Below are 17526 nucleotides of genomic sequence, written 5' to 3'. Positions count from 1 at the left end.
CAGATACACAGACAGGAAGGGAGAGAGATGAAAAACATCAATTCTTCTTTGCTGTTCCTTAGTTATTCATTGATTGCTTTCTCATATGTGCCTTGACTGGGGAGCTACAGCAGACTGAATGACCCCTTGCTTGAGCCAGCAACTTTGGACTCAAGCTGGTGAACCCTGCTGAAACCAGATGAGCCGCACTCGAACTGGCAACCTTGGGGTTTCAAACCTGGGTCCTCTACGTCCCAGTCTGATGCTCTATCACTGCGCCACTGCCTGGTCAGGCTATTTTCACTTCTTTTGCAGTTCTAAAATCTAGATGACTTAGTCATTTGTAGCCTATATGGAAAAAAATTTTTCAAGTTTTTCATTCATTATAATCTCTGATGACCTTCTAGCTTTAATGTGGTAATTTCTAAACCATTGCATAGAACTGTTACATCCCTTACAAATGAAGACTCGAGGGCTATTAGTAAATAAGGTCAAGTTTCAGACAATTTACCAACCCACTTCATTATTTATTTCTTATTAATCACTTTCTCTTTCATTCTAATAGCAGTCAAACTTTTCTTATATTTAGTTATTAATTCAACAAGTACATATTATTGAATGTCTACTTGAAACTGTATATATGCCCATAAATCTGTTTTATTATTGATTGGGAATTAACTTTATTATATCTTATTTCTTCTTAATGAAAGAATATCTATGTTAAAGGTGTCTATATTTTATAAATGAGCTTAAAGTTACACTCCGACCTATCTACTATCTCTACATGCCAAATTTTCATAAAGGAAATTGGGACTCATGAAAGATGTTGCTCTTAAGGAAAAGAAAAAGTAAAGAACATAATAGCAAATATCTACAAGGATTTTAATGATTTAAAGTCCACAGACAAAATCTTTTTTTTTTTTTTGTATTTTTTTTTCTGAAGCTGGAAACGGGGAGAGACAGTCAGACAGACTCCCGCATGCGCCTGACCGGGATCCACCCGGCACGCCCACCAGGGGGGACGCTCTGCCCACCAGGGGGCGATGCTCTGCCGCGGCCAGAGCCACTCTAGCACCTGGGGCAGAGGCCAAGGAGCCATCCCCAGGACCCGGACATCTTTGCTCCAATGGAGCCTTGGCTGCGGGAGGGGAAGAGAGAGACAGAGAGGAAGGAGGGGGTGGGGGGTGGAGAAGCAAATGGGCGCTTCTCCTATGTGCCCTGGCAGGGAATCGAACCCGGGTCCCCCGCATGCAAGGCCGACGCTCTACCGCTGAGCCAACCCGCCAGGGCCCAGACAAAATCTTATTTAAAGCATAATTCAGACACAGGTTGTAACTATGCAGAACAATTTTATTTACTTTCTAAAGAGAATTTCCTTGACCTCAACAGTGTCCCACTATGGCCAGTGGGTCTCAAAAGTCCTAGATTTTAGTGCTGCTGCCATCATGCTCTGCAAAATTTAGAGATTAACCACATTTTGTTCACCTCAATGCTAATCAGACAAGACAGCACCAATCCCAATGTTCTGTTTGTCAAACTCTGGAAACTAATCCCCAGTCTCAGGCTGATCTAACACAGAAGTTGCTCAGCAGGTCAGAAGTCTTTGTTGTGATCATTACAACATCATTTGTAACTGCCTGAGGGTTACTGGACAGCTGTCTTTATTCCTAGTGAAGGCAGTGGTGACATAGAGAGATTAGATTTCTCTGTTTTTGGAGAGGACTAATTTTTCAGGGATGACCTCCAAAACCTTAACAGATTTACTTAGCATATTTCTTAAGGATTTCTCAAAATAAAGAAAAAACCTGTATGCATTTTCCCAGGAAAATACTTAAGCAAGGAAGTAGAGCTTCATGTCAAACCATTCATGTCAAGCCCTCTTTGGATTGGAGAGAATGACGATGACATAGATGGTGTATTTATTCTTAATCTTTTATCCTTTCCCACAATCTCACTTTAGCTCTATGACTTTGAGGAAATACACTTCTAAAAAGAGTGGGATATACCTTGATATTTTCCAGCCCAATGAAATCGTGAATGGCTTTGACTAATATCCTATGGGTGGGAACACCAGTGTGCTCATTCAGAACTAGGTCTTATGAAGCAGAATAGTGTTTCTGTTCACTCCATTGGCACTTGTGCCATCGTCGTGAGGGTAGGCAGTGAGACCATTTGTTGCTCCCAGAGCAACAAGGGAATGTGATTGAAAGGTGCCCCAGTGGCTGGCAGACCATTAACCATGATTATATTTGCTTATTGTTGTCCACTACCATATTTTAAGAGTGGTTTATAATAGCAGTATTGTGATAATAACTCACTAATTCAGGCAAGAAACACAGAAGACATTATTATCTCCTGAGGTTTATTTTAACAGAAATCCCTCTCAGCTAGGATTTTAAAGTTAAGCAGATGAAGAATGTTTTAGTGTGTGATAAAGGCATTTTTACCACACCATGGTATTAAGTATTTAATTTTACTTACGAGTCAGAGGTTGTATGATTCCTTCTGAGATCTACGTGGTTAGGTCACTCGAAAGCAGTAACAAGGACCTGTGTGTGTGTTTACCTATGAAGGTACAAAGTTATGTAGTCTACCTTTGTAAGCTATGAAGTGATGTCCCAGAAATCTTTATGGATGATCTGAACATTTTAACTGCAAGGAAGACACAATCTTCAAAAGAGACACTTGTAGGTATAATAAGTAAAACCTAAAAAGGCTTTCTTATATTTTGGGCACTGAAGAAAAATATGTGTATGAAAGAGAAAAAGAGAGGGGACAGATTGATTTTTAACAAAGAATGTACACAAAATTAGCAAAACTTAAGAACACACCCCGGGGGAACACAAGTTGCAGAAGCAATAAGGCATATAGAACAAATTGAAAGATACCGTTGACAAGCAAGCATACACAAACAGGAAAGAAAAAAAGGTAGTAGAAGTTAAAAGAAGCTGACTCCTTGTCTAGAAATAGCTAGTAAGCTTATATTCTTTCAAGGCAAAAATAAAGTAGTGAATCAACTTATCTGTGCACAAGAAAAAACATCAGAAGGGTCAAAATGTGCTCTGATATCCTTCTGAGAGGATAGGTAAAGGAAAGGATAAGGTGAAGCATGATAGAGGCAGAGAAAGTATGGCAAGAGAGGTACACTGATGAGGAGGAAGGGGTAGAAAGATACAGAATGTAAGTCATATTTTCTATTTTAGCAAGGACATCATTCAGCAGTATTTACAGAGACAAGGAAGATTACAGAGTCCTGTGGGGCAAGGACAAGAGGGCCAAGGTGTTGGTGGGCAGAGGTGAGGGGTGATCAGAGAAAGCAGGCAACATATAAATAGTTGTTCAAAGCCTGAACAACAACAACAAAAAAAGATAAGAGCAAAAACAAATCAAAACAGAAAGCATTGCTATTAATGGCAACCAGAAAAATATTAACAATTGTTGAAAGTTGTATCTTTTAATTCCCCCAGAAAAAGTTCTTGAATCTTCATGGAACATGTATGATACCCTCCCCAAGGGATTTTTTTGTTTTTGTATCTTTTCTTAGGCTCATTTTTTTACATTATTATCTGTTTGAAATATAATAATTATTACATTCAAAAGAATTGTTTTTGCTTTACATACGTGCACACTCACACATGAATTATGAAGTATTATAATAAAATGAATGCCCGCAGACGCATCACCACCAAGAACAAAGTACTGAAATGTTATAATAATGTGCTGTACCCCTTTCCCTTCCACCTTCTCACTCTCACAAATAACCTCAATCTTAAATGTTCACCCTTCTGCACAATGCACACCCAATAACATTCCATAGAGTTCTAACACTTCCCTACCAGGTCAAATTTAAAATATTTTAAGACTTGTTCTTATTTTAAATATTAGGAAAGAATAAAAAATCCAAGTCAATTCATTATTTTCAAATTCTTAACCAGCTACTGTTCTGTGGTCTGCCGAGCTTTCCTCTCCAGCCTGGCAACCTGAATGTCAGCACGGTATATTGGTGTGGCTGCTCTACTCACCTTAATACAAGACGAGTCCACAGTCCAGGGACAGCATTGGCAATGCTGAACTCTTCGTGTGCAATTTCCATCTTTCAGGGTTACTTAGATAAAGTGGCTTTTGGGAGTCAAGAATATTTCATAACCAAAACAAAATGAAACTGATTGCTAAATAGGGTATTTGAAAAAAGAACATTTTGTTACTTTTTGTAACATATTTGCAATGATAATTATAAATATAAGAAAATCCACAGTCCCTTTGTGCCTGCCATAGACACACTTACTTGGTAAATTTACAGATTATTTTCATTTATAGCTACCACTATTTCTACTATCTGGGACTTAAGCTGCTTTTAAATACTAGATGACTAGATTTAATAGTCACTTAACAATTAAAAACAACAATGATGTAGAGCCTGAAAAGAACTTTTTTTTAACAACTATGAAACAAAAAAGAAAAAAGAAAAAGGGAAAGTTTTATATCTCACTGTAAATCATTCTTGTATTTCTTAATTCAATTACTTCATGTAATACTACTAACTTTGTGCAATTTTAAGTTTTCTAATTTGAATGACTGATTCTAAATAAAATTGTTTCTTCTTTTGTTTCCAAGATGTCTTTACCTAGAGTAAGCCCAAATATATTTATATCTTTTCTCAGGACTTCCCATCTCATAAAATGGTCACATTTGCTATATTTAAAATAGAAGTAAGAGATGACGTCAGAGTAATGGCAGGGTAGGAAGTGATACCGATAAATCTCCCCCAAAACTCAACAAGATCTTCAACCAGAAACAGAAAAACCTATACTTGGAGCTTCCAGATGCTTCGCAATACACCCAAAGGTATGATTGAGTGAAAAATTTGCTAAATATATAACCAAACCCCGAAGGAAATAGGGAGTAAGAAATGCTCCGCCTTCCTCACTAACCTAAACAGGGCAGCTTTCTCTGGTAACTATGAATATAGAAACTGAGGCGGGCAAAGGGGGTGAATAGATCCAGGCCGCCGTGGCACAAATGGCCGAACCAGGCTGTGGCATGGAGATCCAAGCCGAGGAAAATCTGATCCTGTGGCAACCCGGGCAATACAAGCTAACACTCGTGCCAAACCCAAACAAAGAAAGACAAGCAGAGCGGCCATTTTACCCGGTCTCCTGGTCGGTGCGCAGTTAGTGGGCGAGAATTTCTTCCTAGGCCCCGAGAGTGGGTGCCCGTGTTGCCCCATGGAGAGGCAGGGTCAGAGACCTTTCTGTGGGCCGAGGGCAGAGTCTCTGGGCAGCCCCAGCGCCCTGGGAAAGCTACGCACGGGAGGGAGTGAGAACTAATTCCAATGGTGGAGATTTTCCATGCTGGAGGGTGTTTCACTCAGAGGGAAATGCGGCCGGACTGATATCCTGGTTTGCGCGCGCAGATAAGGAGTGAGCAATTCCTCCGAGTGCCTCGGCAGTGCGTGCCCGTGTTATCGCACAGAGGGGCACAGTCAGGGGCCTTTGTGTGGGCCAAAGCAGAATCTCGAGCCGCCCCAGCACCTTGCAAAAGCCGCGCACGGGGACGGAGCGAGACTCAATTCCAACGCTGCAACTTTTCCCTGAGGTTGGGGGTTTCACTCAGAGCATGAGACTGCTTGCCGGATATCCTGGTCGCAGACAGTGAGTGAGACTTTCCTCCAAGCGCTCCGAAAGTGGGCGCCCGCTTGTGTTACCGGACAGAGTGGCAGAGCCAGAGGTCTTTGAGTGGGCAGAAAGCCCGCCTGATTATGCTAGCAGCTCTGACTGACTGAGCCTTACCCAGAGCCCTGTGCTGAGTGGAAATAGAGTGGGGAGTTGCCAGCTCTTTGAGCCTCTTACTATCCAGGCAGAGGCAGCAGCAACCCCATAGCTGGATTATCAGGCTACTAATTGAGGAAGGAAAGACTAGGAGAAAGGCTCCAGGAACACGGACTCTCTCACTGTCGGAGCCTATAAATGCTAATGAGCTTCGACTGCCAATGAGACTAAAGCACAATACATGACATTGCCATAGAGACTTATCAACTGCAAACCTCTACCTGAGCGTGCCAAAGGGGCAGAACCTGGGGTACAGAGTCACCGACCAGGAAGAGGGAGAGAAAAGAAAAAGCAAGAAGATAACCTCTCAAAATCAAGAATAATCTGCAGACTTTATAACCTATCCCATTTTATTATATTTGTTTGTTTGTTTCTCTTATCTTCATTCTTGATACTTTTTTTTCCTCCTCCAATTTGGCCGATTAACTCTCTACCGGTCTTACTCTCTCCTCTCCTTGAACTACACTACCCATAAGTGTTACATCTCCCATTATCTTTTCCCTTCTCTTCCTTTCTCTCTATGAGGGTTGCACTCCAAAACCCTTAACTCTCTCTCTCTCCTTTCTTTTTTCTTCTTTTAGTGGTTCCCTCTTTTTCTCTCTCTCTCTCTTTCTTTTCTCCCTCTATATTAGTTTCTTCCTTTCTCCTTTACATCTCCTCTCATTCAAACCTCAATAACAAACAAATTATCTTATCTGGGACTCAAACCTATGTTTGTGGCACTTTGGGGGGTTTTTACTTCACTTTTTTAACTCACTAGCAGTGCTCCCATCCCTGGATCTCCATATTATCTAGTTCTTGTTCCACTAAATACAATAGTAATTTTTTAATTTGTCCCCCCATTTTTCCGTTTTCCTCTTATTCCTCTCATCATAACTCTTAGACAACCAACACCTAAAAGCAAATCATTTTATTCTTGACCCAAATTTTTTCCTTATTTGCTTTTTGTGGGTCCATACGCTCCTTTTTTTTCTTTTTTCTTTTTTCTTTTTTTTTTTTTTTTTTTGCCCCTTCATTACTTTTCCCCAATTCAGGCCCTCCATCACAGGCATTGTTTGCTATAACTCACAGTCCACCACAAGATTTTCTGAAGAAAGAGGGGAGAGGAGAGGAGAGGAAAAAAGGAGGGGGGGAATAATTTCTTTTTTTAAAAAATTTTTATTTTATTTTATTTTTCTTTATTTCATTATTAATTTTTTTTAAAAAAACAACTCTTTTTGATTTTTTATTTTTTTATTTTTTATTTTTTTAACTTTTTATTCTTTATTAAATCTCATTAATACTATCAACAAAACCACCCTCAGATGCCATTAAGGAAAAGAAAATCGAATATCATGGATACAAAAGAAAGAGAGGTAACACAGCTAGATGAGGAAAAATCTATGGAGAAAAAATTTAATATATTGGAAACCTTGGAGCTAAATGACAGAGAATTCAAGATAGAAATCCTAAAAATCCTCCGAGATATACAAGAAAACACAGAAAGGCAATTTAGGGAGCTCAGAAAACAACTCAAGGAACACAAAGAATATATGTCCAAGGAAATTGAAACTATAAAAACAAATCAAACAGAGATGAAAAACTCAATTCACGAGCTGAAAAATGAAGTAACAAGCTTAGCTAATAGAACAGGTCAGATAGAAGAGAGGATTAGTGAAATAGAAGACAAGCAACTTGAGGCACAACAGAAAGAAGAAAGAGACTCAAAAATTAAAAAAAATGAGATAGCCCTACAAGAATTATCTGACTCCATCAAAAAGAATAACATAAGAATAATAGGTATATCAGAGGGAGAAGAGAGAGAAAATGGAATGGAGAACATACTCAAACAAATAATAGATGAGAACTTCCCAAGCCTGTGGAAAGAACTAAAGCCTCAAGTTCAAGAAGCAAACAGAACTCCAAGTATTCTTAACCCCAACAAACCTACTCCAAGGCATATCATAATGAAATTGACACAAACCAACAGCAAAGAAAAAATTCTCAAGGCAGCCAGGGAAAAGAAGAATACAACATATAAAGGAAGGCCCATTAGATTATCATCAGATTTCTCAGCAGAAACTCTACAAGCTAGAAGAGAGTGGACCCCAATATTTAAAGTCCTGAAAGAGAGGAACTTTCAGCCACGAATACTATACCCATCAAAGCTATCCTTCAAATACGAAGGAGAAATAAAAACATTCACAGATACAGAAAAGATGAGGGAATTTATCATCAGAAAACCCCCACTCCAGGAATTACTAAAGTGGGTTCTCCAATCAGATACAAAGAACAAAAAAAAAAACAGAGCCACAAGTAAAAGCTCCAAGAAGAACACAATAAAACCAAATTTAAACTGTGACAACAACAAAAAGAAAGAGGGGGAGAAGATGGAGATTAACAGTAGCAAAGGACGATGGAGTGCAAAAGTACTCACAAAATAGTTCGCTACAATGAACAGGGTAGGAACCCTTTTCATTACTCGAAGGTAACCACCATTGAAAAAACCACAACAGAAGCACATGAGATAAAAAAGATAGTAACAGAGGAAAGATGTATGGAATACAACCAATAAAAACAAAAGATAGAAAAACGAAAGAGAAGGATCAAACAAGACACAAAACTAACAGAAAGCAAGATATAAAATGGCAATAGGGAACTCACAAGTATCAATAATTACACTAAATGTAAACGGATTAAACTCACCAATAAAAAGGCACAGAGTAGCAGAATGGATTAAAAAAGAAAATCCAACTGTATGCTGCCTACAGGAAACTCATCTAAGTAACAAGGATAAAAACAAATTCAAAGTGAAAGGCTGGAAAACAATACTCCAAGCAAATAACATCCAAAAAAAAGCAGGTGTAGCAATACTCATATCGGATAATGCTGACTACAAGACAGGAAAAGTACTCAGAGACAAAAATGGCCATTTCATAATGGCTAAGGGGACACTGAATCAAGAAGACATAACAATTCTTAATATATATGCACCAAACCAAGGAGCACCAAAATATATAAGACAGCTACTTATTGATCTTAAAACAAAAACTGACAAAAATACAATCATACTTGGAGACCTCAATACACCGCTGACGGCTCTAGATCGGTCATCCAAACAGAGAATCAACAAAGACATAGTGGCCTTAAACAAAACACTAGAGCACCTGGATATGATAGACATCTACAGGACATTTCATCCCAAAGTGACTGAGTATACATTTTTCTCCAGTGTACATGGATCATTCTCAAGAATTGACCATATGTTGGGCCACAAAAACAACATCAGCAAATTCAGAAAAATTGAAGTTGTACCAAGCATATTTTCTGATCATAAAGCCTTGAAACTAGAATTCAACTGCAAAAAAGAGGAAAAAAATCCCACAAAAATGTGGAAACTAAACAACATACTTTTAAAAAATGAATGGGTCAAAGAAGAAATAAGTGCAGAGATCAAAAGATATATACAGACTAATGAAAATGACAATACGACATATCAGAATCTATGGGATGCAGCAAAAGCAGTGATAAGAGGGAAGTTCATATCACTTCAGGCATATATGAACAAACAAGAGAGAGCCCAAGTGAACCACTTAACTTCCCACCTTAAGGAACTAGAAAAAGAAGAACAAAGACAACCCAAAACCAGCCGAAGAAAGGAGATAATAAAAATCAGAGCAGAAATAAATGAATTAGAGAACAGAAAAACTATAGAAAAAATTAATAGAACAAGGAGCTGGTTCTTTGAAAAGATCAACAAAATTGACAAACCCTTGGCAAGACTTACCAAGGAAAAAAGAGAAAGAACTCATATAAACAAAATCTAAAATGAAAGAGGAGAAATCACCACGGACACCGTAGATATACAAAGAATTATTGTAGAATACTATGAAAAACTTTATGCCACTAAATTCAACAACCTAGAAGAAATGGATAAATTTCTTGAACAATACAACCTTCCTAGACTGAGTCAAGAAGAAGAAGAAAGCCTAAACAGACCTATCAGTAGAGAAGAAATAGAAGAAACCATTAAAAACCTCCCCAAAAATAAAAGTCCAGGCCCTGATGGCTATACCAGCGAATTTTATCAAACATTCAAAGAAGACTTGGTTCCTATTCTACTCAAAGTCTTCCAAAAAATTGAAGAAGAAGCAATACTTCCAAACACATTTTATGAGGCCAACATAACCCTCATACCAAAATCAGGCAAGGATGGCACAAGAAAAGAAAACTACAGACCAATATCTCTAATGAATACAGATGCTAAAATACTAAACAAAATACTAGCAAATCGAATACAACAACATATTAAAAAAATAATACATCATGATCAAGTGGGATTCATCCCAGAATCTCAAGGATGGTTCAACATACGTAAAACGGTTAATGTAATACACCATATCAACAAAACAAAGAACAAAAACCACATGATCTTATCAATAGACGCAGAAAAGGCTTTCGATAAAATACAACACAATTTTATATTTAAGACTCTCAACAAAATGTGTATAGAAGGAAAATATCTCAACATGATAAAGGCCATATATGATAAACCATCAGCTACATCATATTAAATGGCACTAAACTGAAGGCTTTCCCCCTTAAATCAGGAACAAGACAGGGTTGTCCACTCTCTCCACTCTTATTTAATGTGGTACTAGAGGTTCTCGCCACAGCAATCAGACAAGACAAAGAAATAAAAGGCATCCATATCGGAAAAGAAGAAGTAAAGGTATCACTTTTTGCAGATGATATGATCCTATACATCGAAAACCCCAAAGAATCCACAAAAAGACTACTAGAAACAATAAGCCAATACAGTAAGGTCTCAGGATACAAAATTAACATACAGAAGTCAATAGCCTTTCTATATGCCAACAATGAAACAACTGAGAAGGAATTCAAAAGAATAATCCCCTTCACGATTGCAACAAAAAAAATAAAATACTTAGGAATAAACATAACAAAGAATGTAAAGGACTTATATAATGAAAACTATAAACCATTGTTAAGGGAAATCAAAAAAGATATAATGAGATGGAAGAATATACCTTGTTCTTGGCTAGGAAGAATAAATATAATCAAGATGGCTATATTACCCAAAGCAATATACAAATTTAATGCAATTCCCATCAAACTTCCAATGACGTTTTTTAAAGAAATAGAGCAAAAAATCATCAGATTTATATGGAACTATAAAAGACCCCGAATAGCCAAAGCAATCCTAAAGAAAAAGAATGAAGCTGGGGGCATAACAATACCTGACTTCAAACTCTATTATAGGGCCACGACAATCAAAACAGCATGGTATTGGCAGAAAAATAGACACTCAGACCAATGGAACAGAATAGAAAGTCCAGAAATAAAACCACATATATATAGTCAAATAATTTTTGATAAAGGGGCCAAGAACACACAATGGAGAAAAGAAAGCCTCTTCAATAAATGGTGCTGGGAAAACTGGAAAGCCACATGCAAAAGAATGAAACTGGACTACAGTCTCTCCCCCTGTACAAAAATTAACTCAAAATGGATCAAAGATCTAAACATAAGACCTGAAACAATTAAGTACATAGAAGAAGACATAGGTACTCAACTCATGGACCTGGGTTTTAAAGAGCATTTTATGAATTTGACTCCAATGGCAAGAGAAGTGAAGGCAAAAATTAATGAATGGGACTACATCAGACTAAGAAGTTTTTGCTCAGCAAGAGAAACTGATAACAAAATAAACAGAAAGCCAACTAAATGGGAAATGATATTTTCAAACAACAGCTCAGATAAGGGCCTAATATCCAAAATATACAAAGAACTCATAAAACTCAACAACAAACAAACAATCCAATAAAAAAATGGGAAGAGGATATGAATAGACACTTCTCCCAGGAAGAAATACAAATGGCCAACAGATATATGAAAAGATGCTCATCTTCTTTAGCTATTAGAGAAATGCAAATCAAAACGGCAATGAGATACCACCTCACACCTGTTTGATTAGCTGTTATTAGCAAGTCAGGTAATAGCAAATGTTGGAGAGGCTGTGGAGAAAAAGGAACCCTCATACACTGTTGGTGGGAATGTGAAGTAGTACAACCATTATGGAAGAAAGTTTGGTGGTTCCTCAAAAAACTGAAAATAGAACTACCTTTTGACCCAGCAATCCCTCTACTGGGTATATATCCCCAATACTCAGAAACATTGATACGTAAAGACACATGCAGCCCCATGTTTATTGCAGCATTGTTCACAGTGGCCAGGACATGGAAACAACCAAAAAGCCCATCAATAGATGACTGGATAAAGAAGATGTGGCACATATACACTATGGAATACTACTCAGCCATAAGAAATGATGACATCGGAACATTTACAGCAAAATGGTGGGATCTTGATAACATGATAGGAAGCGAAATAAGTAAATCAGAAAAAAACAGGAACTGTATTATTCCATACGTAGGTGGGACATAATAGTGAAACTAAGAGACATTGATAAGAGTGTGGTGGTTCCGGGGGGGAGGGAGGAATGGGAGAGGGATAGGGGGTGGGGAGGGGCACAAAGAAAACAAGATAGAAGGTGACAGAGGACAATCTGACTTTGGGTGGTGGGTATGCAACATAATTGAACGACAAGATAAACTGAACTTGTTATCTTTGAATATATGTATCCTGATTTATTGATGTCACCCCATTAAAAAAATAAAATTAAAAAAAATAAAATAAAAATAAAATAAAATAGAAGTAAAATTGCACATAATACAATTAATACAATGTATTGGTTTTTTTGTTTGTTTGTTTGTTTTTGTATTTTTTCGAAGCTGGAAACCGGGAGGCAGGCAGACTCCCGCATGCGCCCGACCGGGATCCACCCGGCATGCCCATCAGGGGGCGATGCTCTGCCCATCTGGGGTGTCACTCTGCCATAATCAGAGCCATTCTAGTGCCTGAGGCAGAGGCCACAGAGCCATCCTCAGCGCCCGGGCCAACTTTACTCCAGTGGAGCCTTGGCTGCGGGAGGGGAAGAGAGAGACAGAGAGGAAGGAGAGGGGGAGGGATGGAGAAGCAGATGGGCACTTCTCCTGTATGCCCTGGCTGGGAATCAAACCCAGGACTCCTGCATGCCAGGCCGACGCTCTACCACTGAGCCAGCTGGCCAGGGCCTGTTCTTAAAATTGGAGAGTGATATTAAATCTCTAAAAGACACAATGTATTTCCCCCATATATACCTATTAATTCTTTTGTACTGCACAGTGCCAACCTCATCTTCATCTCAGAACAGAGAATGTTAATAACAATTAGCTATGAATTTTTTTCTTCAGAAAGGATAAAAATTTATAATTTCTCTGAAAGGGCTTAGAAATTCTAATACATATCCATATCAGGAATAAAATGCATTGCTCTATCTAAATGGATAATCTTTTGGGAAATTTCAGATATGGATATTCTAGTAAACTCTTAAATATTAACTTAGTAATGTTTAGTTCAATATCATTAGAAATAACCATTTTGTGAAAAGATTCTTTCAGCAATAAAGAACTCTGAACCCCTTTTCCAATGGAATCGTAGTAGTTGAAATTTCATGTTAGTGTAATGCATAGTAATTGTAAAATAAGTAGTGAAATGTATCATAAGCAGATTTAGATATCTTACAGCTATCCCAAGGGCACTAACTGAACATTTTAACAACTTCTAGAACCTAGAGATAATGCCTCACAATACTGCCTAGTTGAATTTAGCCCAGACTGGTATTCAGTGTTATATTTCAGCTGATTTCTTCAGATGTGTCGATTTTAGCTCACTCTTAGGGCAGATATTTCTCCTGTTGGCCTCTGTGATGCTCATAAAAGCTGACTTTTTTCTTTCTCCACCTCACTAAACTTCCCCGTAACCACCACAAATTCTTTATTTCATTGGATTGCTGAATTTGTGTCATTGTTATTTTTTAATTTTGTAAAGTTACTTGTTCTCTAAATTATGCTCCAGATCATCTGAAGTGAACTCAAATACTTAAACTTTTCAAAAGGCAATTATAGAATACATTAAATTATACGATCAATAAAATACCAGAAAAATCAGCTCCTGATCGTATATCTGAGGTAATGTAATTCAGGAGAGAAGTCTTTATTATTTGCTTTTGTGCTTTTAAAGCATAATGGAAATCTATAAATACAATAATTACCCTTGGAATAGCTGTTCCATCTTGAAAGCACAAAATCTGTGATTGAGTTTTGCCATATAATCAGTGAAAACTGACAAAGAATACTGCTACTTTTTGTGTTTCATTTGGCAGAATGTTTTATCATTTCAGCTTTTCATTCTATATTCAGCACATAATTGAATAAAATGTAGTTTAAATGAAACCTATTCCCCTTTATGAGAACATTTCCTTATTAAAGGTTAAATAAAAGTTGAAGAGCATTTAACATCTTAAATATAAACGACTTAGCTTGAACTAAACATTTAAATATTTAATGTTCAGTTTCCGCCAATAACGAAGATTTTTCATATTCCTAAATATATAGGCATATATAATTTTTAAAAAATTAAGTGATGAGAAACTTGCATTGATTTTTAAGTATGTTTGATATAGTTTTAGAAAACATTTTATATAATCTCTTATTAGTTCTTCAGTCTTTGTGTTGAAATACATGCATAAAATATTTAAAACTCTTTTTATTTATTTTTTTTTTTTTTATTTTTCTGAAGCTGGAAACGGGGAGAGACAGTCAGACAGACTCCCGCATGCGCCCGACCGGGATCCACCCGGCATGCCCACCAGGGGGCGATGCTCTGCCCCTCCGGGGCGTCGCTCTGTCGCGACCAGATCCACTCTAGCGCCTGGGCAGAAGGCCAAGGAGCCATCCCCAGCGCCCGGGCCATCTTTGCTCCAATGGAGCCTCGCTGTGGGAGGGGAAGAGAGAGACAGAGAGGAAGGAGAGGGGGAGGGTGGAGAAGCAGATGGGTGCTTCTCCTGTGTGCCCTGGCCGGGAATCGAACCCGGGACCTCTACACGCCAGGCCGACGCTCTACCACTGAGCCAACCGGCCAGGGCTTAAAACTCTTTTGTACTCATATTTTAGTTAAATTAATGTATATTTTCTTAGTGTCTCTTTCTTAGTTTAAAATCTTAACTGAAGGAGGATTAATGGGTGATATTTAATTTTTTTAAGAAATAAATAGTAGCCTGGCTAGGTGGTGGCACAGTGGATAGAGCATCGGACTGGGATGCAGAGGACCCAGGTTCTAAACCCCAAGGTTGCTAGCTTGAACATAGGCTCATCCGACTTGAGCACAGGCTCACCGGCTTGAGCGTGGGGTCGCTGGCTTGAGCATGGGATCGTAGACATGATCCCTTGGTCACTGGCTGGAGCCCAAAGTCTCTGGCTTGAGCAAGAGGTCACTCTCTCTGCTGTAGCTCCCTGGTCAAGGCACATATGAAAAAACATTCAAAGAACAACTAAGGTGCCACAACAAAGAATTGATGCTTTTCATCTCTCTCTTTCTGTCTGTCCCTATCTGTCCCGCTCTCTGTGTCTCTCTCTATCTTTGTCACAAAAAGAAAAGAAAAGAAAAAGCAAAGAAATGAAAAAAAAAGGAAAAAAATAGTAAACTTCTTATGTTGAGAGTTAACACGCTGTTTGGAATCCAAATCCGTGTATTTGTCTATTTACTTCATAAGTTTTCTTTCTGATAACTTTGCATGAAATGGATTTTGGGAAAAAATATAATCACATTTATAAGCAATGAATGACATTCACATAGTTGAGTAGTAGAGCAAAGTGAAATTGTAGTAACTATTTTATTATTGTGCATCTCTTGGAATACTGTGTCCTGAAATAATTTTCACATTTAGTCAAACTACTGTTTAAGAGAGGAGTGATTAAAACATGGAGATGCATCATCTTTAGTTATGCCTACTTTGTGTGTTGCCTATAAACACTGTTGAGAGAATCTTATATAAGTGGGATAGAGTAACACATATTTAAAGTAAAATCCAGAATCTCAAAAAATTTGGACTATAATAGTACTTTTTACATAGACAGTATTTACTAATCTTATTTAGAAAGGAAATATATCAGAATATCAATAACTAATGTATTAAGAAATTTTCCTAGATCATTAGCAAAGAATCACTTATTAGATAAATTGATCCAAAGATTTTTTTTCCTTTTTTACTGATAAATGTAAAACTACTTTGAATTAACATGACATTTTCCTTTGTAAGAACTCAAAACCTCACCATTGTTGTTTCAGCAACATTCTTGTGAGGAGTAGATAGGGAAATTTTAAATGTATAGAATTCAATATTTTATTTTACTTGACTTAGAATCAAAGCTAATGTTTAAAGGAAGCTTAGACATTATAATGCCCAATATTCCCCCTCAACCTCTCCAATCGGTGGACATCCATTCTTTGCTTAAATATGAAGAATGATGGGGAATTACTTCTTCATAAGGCTCTTCATTCAGTTATAACATGGAATGATAGTAGTTACACAAAAAAAGCTCTGTTTTGAGACCTTATTTACCTCTTTCTGATTTTTTACCCTTTAATTTTAACCTTCATTTCCACACAAGATTCACCCTCCATGCCTTTCTAGAGGTGATGTTCTCTGATGGAAAGAGAAGTGGACCACAAAGCAGCACATTGGGGCCAGCCGCAATTTCACCACATTCAGCTGTGAAACTGAGGCAAGTGGCAACTCTGTGTCTTAATTCCTCCGTTTATAGACTAACAATAATGATGCATGTTTACTTACCTTCCTTAAATCATACAACTATTGTAAAAATGAAATAAAAAATATATAGATGTTGAAGAGCTTACTGCTTATGTTTTCTTCTAAGATGCTTATGGTACATATACACTATGGAATACTACTCAGCCATAAGAAATGATGACATCAGATCATTTACAATAATATGGATGGAACTTGATAACATTATACTGAGTGAAATAAGTAAATCAGAAAAAACTAAGAACTGTATGAATCCATACATAGATGGGACATAAAAATGAGACTCAGAGACATGGATAAGAATGTGATGATAATGGGGGGAGGTAGAGGGGGAGAGGAAGGAGAGAGAGGGGGGAGGGGAGCATAAAGAAAACCAGATAGAAGGTGACGGAAGACAATTTGACTTTGGGTGAGGGGTATGCAACATAATCAAATGTCAGAATAATCTGGAGATATTATCTCTGAACATATGTGCCCTGATTTATCAATGTCACCACATTAAAATTAATAAATTAAAATTTAAAAAATAAAATAAAAAAACACATAGAGGCTCTTTCTGAAATACAAAATGCCATTAGGTTATAATTACTTGTATTAATTTCCCCTTCTTTAGGGCAAACATTGCAATTATCTTTAGCTATTTACTGTACAAATTGTATTTAAGTTTCTTCACCATTCCAGATTCTTCTTTGTCAGTATTTCTGTACATGTGATTTTCTGAAAAATGACAATGTTGGTGCCTACATTTATTTTATCACTTAATCCACAAAACGTCTATTGTAATCTGAGACAAATTGAGGCTTAGATTATAAGATATGCCAAAGGTCACTCAGCTAGTGTGTGGTGAGCTGATATTTTAACTGAAGCATGACATCAGAGCCTGCGCCCTCAATTCAACGTGATGACCTGCATGTGCCACAGACATGGTGTTGTCATGTCTTCTTTCAGGCAGACTTTGTTCATTGAGTATATTGCACTAGATCCTGGGGATACAGAGGTTAATGGGGC

General features: G+C 37.6%; 1 non-coding gene across 1 annotated transcript; it reads right to left on the bottom strand.

Moving 5' to 3' along the window:
* Positions 1-1193: 1193 nt before the first annotated feature.
* On the bottom strand, positions 1194-1269 carry TRNAA-UGC (transfer RNA alanine (anticodon UGC)). The gene has a single exon. It is a non-coding gene; the product is annotated as a tRNA-Ala (tRNA).
* Positions 1270-17526: the final 16257 nt, after the last annotated feature.

The sequence above is a fragment of the Saccopteryx bilineata genome, chromosome 4 (genome assembly GCF_036850765.1).
Source record: "Saccopteryx bilineata isolate mSacBil1 chromosome 4, mSacBil1_pri_phased_curated, whole genome shotgun sequence".
Taxonomy (NCBI): Eukaryota; Metazoa; Chordata; class Mammalia; order Chiroptera; family Emballonuridae; genus Saccopteryx; species Saccopteryx bilineata.
This window is presented reverse-complemented; position numbering and strand designations above follow the sequence as displayed.